Genomic DNA, 6,713 nt, shown 5'->3' with positions numbered 1-6,713 from the left:
TCCGGAACCAATGGCCCCGAAGTGACGAAATTGGGACAACCGGAGGGATGGTAGTGATGTGAGGATCACATGTGTTCACGGAGTGTTAATGCTTTGCTCCGGTACTCTATTAAAAGGAGTACCTTAATATCCCAGTAGTTTCCCTTGAGGCTCGGCTGCCACCGGCTGGTAGGACAAAAGATGTTGTGCAAGTTTCTCATTGCGAGCACGTACGACTATAATTGGAACACATGCCTATTGATTGATTAGTACTTGGACACCGTTTTATTATTATCTGCAAATGCCCTGCTATGATTGTTACATGAGTTTCTCTCATCCATGCAACGCCCGTCATCCGTCCCCGTGCCTACAGTATTTTAATCCTGCTGTTTACTAAAATCACTACTGCTGTCTTTGTTACTTTGCTGCTGTTATTTCACTACTGCTATTGCTATAAAACCGTTACTACTGATAAACTCTTGCGAGCAAGTCTGTTTCTAGGTGCAACTGAATTGACAACTCCGTTGTTAAGGCTTCCAAGTGTTCTTTGTCTCCCCTTGTGTCGAATCAATAAATTGGGTAATACTTCCCTCGAAGACTGTTGCGATCCCCTATACTTGTGGGTCATCAAGACTATTTTCACGGCGCCGTTGCCGGGGAGCATAGCTTTATTTGGAAGTTCACTTGGATTGATATTGTTCGCTGCAAATTCTCCATCATGGGTAAACCTCGCGATACTAAGATCGCCATATTACCATCCACTACAAGAAAAGGTACAATTCTGAGTACCTCCGCTACACTTGATTCACCATCTGTGATTGATAAACTTGTTTCACCGCCACATGCTTCGCATGCGGGTACATCTCCTGAATCTGAACACTCTCATAATATTGATAATGTTTCTGCTGTGCTTGATGATAGTGGTTCATTGGGATCTTTTCTAGATGCTTCCATTGCTAGGTCTAGACAAATTGAAAATGCTGAAACTCCTGATGCTACTACACCTGTTAATTCACCTGAACTTGAATACTCTAGTGATGATCTTGAGGAAGATTATGTGGAGCTTGATGATGATTTTATTGAAAAATGCAATGCTACTACTGATGCAAGAAAAATTAAAAAGTTGCTTGCAGAACATACTGTTAGATATAAACTGTCTCATGATCCTAAATTTGCCACATCTCCTATAAACATTAGGGATAAAGATTATGATTTTTCTCTTGATCTATCTCATATAGCTATTGTTGAGAAAACACCTTTTTGTGGTACTGAAAAAGAAAGTGCTGTTGAACACATGACTGAGTTATCTACTTTGAGTAGCTTGTTTTCGTATGATGTTAAGAAGCGTACTTACTTTGTTGCTAAAATATTTCCATTCTCATTAAAGGATGACGCTAAAACTTGGTATAATAATTTGCCACCTGGTTCTATTAAAAGTCCAAAAGAATTGCTTGTTGTTTTCTTTCGGAAATATTTTCCTGCTAGTGCTCAACATGCTTGCTTTGCAAAGAGTTTATAGTTTTGATCGGGGAGATGGAGAGAAATTGCTCGAGGCTTGGGCGAGATTTTGCTCTCTTATTAGAGCTTTGCCCGACCATGATTTAGAAAAGCATGAATTACTTGATATATTTTATAGTGGACTAACCATTGATTCTAGGGCATACCTGGATAGTTGTGCTTGGTTGTGTTTTCGGGAAAAGAACTCCGAGACGACGCTGAAGAATTATTGGCTAAAATAGGCCGGAATTATGATGATTGGAATACGCTCGAACCAACTCCAACGCCAATAGTGAAGAAGAGGGTTTAATTAAATTGAATGATGAGGATATGAGGGAAGCCAAGAAGTCTCTCAAGGAGAAAGGTATTAAATCCGAAGATGTGAAGAATCTACCTCCTATAGAAGATATATGTGAGATAATTCCCCCTTCATCCATGATTGAGGTAAACTCCCTTCAACGCTTTACTAGGGAAGATATTCCGTATTCGAAACCTCTGCGCAATGCTTAGATGAGTTTGATAATTATATTGTTAAGCAAGAAAATTTTAATATGAGAGTAGAGAATCATCTAATGGAAAATTCTCAAGCTATTAGTCAATTGCATGATATTGTGGAGAGAACCTCCAATGATGTTAAGATGCTTGTTAAACATTTTCATATGATTCAAACTCAAATTGATCAACTCACTAAAGTGCAAAATGACTTGTTAGGGAATAATTCTAAAGAGAAACATGCTTATGAAGTAACAACTAGAGGTGGTGTCTCTACCCAGGATCCTTTATATCCTGAAGGGCATCCCAAAAGAATTGAACAAGATTCTCAACGCATTGAACCTAGAGCTCATTCTAAGAAGAAAAAGAAAAAGAAACATAAAAATGTTGTAGAATCCTCTGAACCTGTTAATGATCCTAATAGTATTTCTATTTCTGATGCTGAAACTGAAAGTGGTAATGAACATGAGAAAGATAATGATAAGAATGATACTCCTGATAAAGAAGAGGTTGAAAAAGAACCTGAAAAGCATGCTAAAAATAAAAAGTATACTAAAGAAGATTTTATTACTGAGAAACATGGTAATGAAAGAGAACCTTGGGTGCAAAAGCCAATGCCTTTTCCTGCTAAGAAACTAAAATCAAAGGAAGAGGAACACTATAATAAATTTTGTGATTGGATGAAACCTTTATTCTTGCAAATTCCTTTGATTCGATGCTATTAAATTGCCTCCTTATTCAAAGTATATGAAAGATATTGTTACTAACAAAAGGAAAATCCCCAATGAGGAAATTTCCACTATGCTTGCTAATTACTCTTTCAATGGTAAAGTTCCAAAGAAGTTGGGCGACCCAGGTATACCTACTATTCCTTGTTCTATTAAGAATAATTATGTTAAAACTGCTCTATGTGACTTGGGAGCAGGTGTTAGTGTTATGCCTTTTTCTCTTTATAAGAGACTTTACTTAGATAAGTTGATACCTACTGATATATCTTTGCAAATGGCTGATAAATCTACTCGCTATTCCTGTTGGTTTATGTGAAGATGTTCCTGTTCAAGTTACTAATACATTGCTTGATATTAACTGATTTTGTTGTGTTGGAAATGCTCGAAGATGATAATATGTCTATTATTCTTGGAAGACCCTTTCTTAACACCGCGAGGGGCTGTTATTGATTGCAATAAAGGCATGGTTACTTTCAATGTTGATGATAAGGAACACACCGTCTATTTTCCCAAGAGGATTGATAAAGTATGTGGAGTTAATACTATTTTTAATGTGAGAACTATCAAAGTGGGATCCATTGATTGTCCTATATATGAGCCTAAAGAAGAATATCAAACTCTTGTGATTGGATCCATATCAATTCAATATCAAGGTAACATGATTGATTTGAGGTTTATTTCTTCTTATGTCATATAAAATTTATTTGGTAGCAAGACTTGATCAACCTTGTTAACAAGTATATTTTATATGCATAAAAGAGCTAAACAACACTTCTTTCTTTCTTTCTCCCTTCCCTTATTTTACTTGCTGTAGCACTTTTGTTTTGCAATAGTGCTTTAGTCGATTTAAGATTTTAGAAATCATTTTCTGCTAGCAATAATCATTAATTTAATACCCGAAAATGTGCATTTTTCGAAGTTCTCTAAAAATTACAAAAATTACACCGTTGGTCCTATTTTTCGACGAGGCACCTGGGAGCACCGGAGGATGACCTGTGGGGCACCGGGAGGTGCCACACCACAGGCTGGCGCGGCCAAGCGAGGTGGGCGCGCCACCATGTGGTGTGGGCCCCTCCTTGCCCCACTATGCCATCTCTTCCTCCCGAGCATCTTCTCTCTCCCGAAAAAACTCGTACCAAGTTCCTCTCACTCGTGTTTCTGCTCAAGAACTCGCGATTTTTCAATCTCCTTGCTCAGCTCGGATTTCTGTTTGAAATTTGGCACATTTACTCCTTGGTATGTGACTCCTTTGATTGTCCAATTAGAATTTCATTTGGTTGAGTATATCTTGAATATTTTGCTGCTGTAGATAACATGTTTAGTGAGCTTGCATGCTTGTTCTAAGTGGAAGAAACTAGTTTTGATGCATGTTTAGTACTCTAGCAAGTTCCTATAGTAGTTCCCTTCAATTATATACCTTGAAATCAAATTTTATAATGATTGTTGAAAAATTTCAGAAAATGGAAGGGAGTATGCACCAACTTAACCAAGAAGAGTTGGAGGTACAGCAAGTCATGAGAGTTCATCGTGAAGAGGGAGTATACCCCTCTTATTACCCATGCACGGATTTTATGCGGAATGCAGGAATCCTGCAAGACGTTCAAACACTAATTTCCAATGGAGGATTGGGAGATTTTGCTGTTGGTGAACCTCACCAATATGCTAAACTAACGGTGTCGGTTGTGCAGGATTTCGAATTTCACCGGTCTCAAACTGACCCCATGGTCCGGTATAAGATTTATAACAAAACTATCGACTTGCCTTTCAGTGATTTTTGTACAGCGATTAGAGTGCCGCGGTGGGGATCTTGCGAGAAGATCAGGGGAACACCGCGGGAGCTCTCAAATCTTTATGCGAGGATTTGTAATGGGAGGAGCTTCTCCAATGATAGTGGTAAGATTAGTAGCATTCAACAGCCAGCCATCCGCTACTTTGCCTATTTCATTACAAAGTGCGTTCTTGCGAGAAGGTCTGGAGGTAAGTTATCTGTCCAAGATTTGGCCTTCTTAGCTGCTGCTTTGCAACAGGATAGGACTTATAATTTGGGTGCTTTAATAGCTTGTAGACTTGCTACTAACCGTGAGAAAGGAGGAATTTGTGGAGGTCTTATTGCCTCTCGCTTATTAGCTATGCATGGTGTAGGACCTCACCATTTAGATATTCCGCTTTCTATAGAGAAACTTGATGTTGGCTCCATGATCAGACATGAATTTATTTCAGATGCATCTAATTTGAACAACCTGCATTATAGGATAACTTTGTATAAGAAAAGTTGGAGTATAACTAAGAAAATTGAAAAATTAGTACGCTTGCACGCACTTGCTTTGTTTAACCTTGATGCCGAGGACGGGTGGTCGATCACGAGAAAATGAGCTAAACGCATACATAGAAAGGGAAAGCCGTCGTGCAAGGGAAGATGTGGAGGAGGCCGAGGAGCACCCCGACTCTTCATCCGATGCAGCGAGCTCCTCATATCAACATCATGGGCATGTGGAACCTCCACGATATTCTTCTGCGCAGGGGCCCTATTACCACTCCATGTATGATCCACCGGCGTGGAACTCCGACCCTCGTTGGGAATGAACTCCACTTAGGCCAAAAGCCTAAGCTTGGGGGAGGTATACCGGCATCACTCATTCTTTGCATATTATGGTTGCTGGATACTTGTACATACTTGTTTAGTCTCTTAGAGTGGTTTTCTAATGAGAGGGAGATGATATTTGGGGAAGTGCTGTCCAAAAACAGATTCTGTGCTGTTACCAAAAAAAATTCGTACGCACAGCCAGAACGTTATTTTGAGTTGCCAATTTTTGAGCATGTTCCCCAGGTTGTTATCTAACTTTCATTAGTTGAACACTTTTTGAGTTGAGCAATGGAAGATTTTTGTTAATTTCGATTTCTGTACTGCTGTCAGGATTTGGCAGATTTATGTCATCCTGCTTTTCTGTGTTTCTGTTAGTTTGCATTCTTTTGTTTTCGCTTTGTTTCTTTCCTAAAACACAAAAAGACCAAAAATATTTCTGTTGTTTCTCTTCACCATTTGTTTATTTGGTTCTTTGCTCTTAGTTTATTTCGTTTGCTATCGTTGGTTTGCTATGAGAAAACCCAAAAAGATTTTGCTTTGTTTGCTTGTTTTCTTTCGCTCTTGTTTCTAATTCGAAAATACCAAAAATATTTGCTGTTCTTCTTTGGTTTGTAAAGTTCATCATGAGTTCAATGGTCTTCGGTGGCTGGAGCGTGGTTTTCATTTCATATTATCCAAGCTACACAAGTGAAAAGGCAATAATGACGATCTACGACAATCTGATTGTGGTGAGAGGCTGGTATGAACTCTATTTGCTTTCATTTTTGTACATATACTCATCCATATGAGCATGCTTAGTTGGTTCATGTGAGGTATATGTTATTTGAGAAAGTCTAGTAGTTCATGATCTCTCATGTTTAGTTCCAATTTATTAATATGAGTAGCATGTCATGGATGTTTGCTTGCATTGTTTTATTCATAACTAAGTATGGCATTGTGGTATCCTCCTCTGAATAATTCATTTATATCGACTTGGCACATGCTCACGCATGCATATGACTGAACAAAAAGTCAATTAAGCCTCGATGATTTATATTGCTTCGAGTTCTTGTATCACTTTTATGCCTCCGTTAATTTATTTTGCCGCAAGCATGATTATGACGATTCTTGCTCTCTTGATTTGTCGCTCCCTAGTCTTTTGCTAGCCTTCACTTGTACCGAGCGGGAACGCCGCTCGTGCTTCCAAACACCTGAAAACCAAGTTGTTCCAAAGTGTCCACCATAAATACCTATGCATGGCATTTCAAACCATTCCAAGTAAATTCTCATGCGCTACCTTTAAAACTTTCAAAATGCTTCTCAATTTGTGTTAATGTTTCATAGCTCATGAGGAAGTATGTGGTGTTTAGCTTTCAACCTTGTCATTTACTTTTGACGGACTCTCATATGGACTAGTGGCACATCCGCTTATCCAATAATTTTGCAAAAAGAGC

The sequence above is a fragment of the Lolium rigidum genome, chromosome 3 (genome assembly GCF_022539505.1).
Source record: "Lolium rigidum isolate FL_2022 chromosome 3, APGP_CSIRO_Lrig_0.1, whole genome shotgun sequence".
NCBI classification, from domain to species: Eukaryota; Viridiplantae; Streptophyta; class Magnoliopsida; order Poales; family Poaceae; genus Lolium; species Lolium rigidum.
This window is presented reverse-complemented; position numbering follows the sequence as displayed.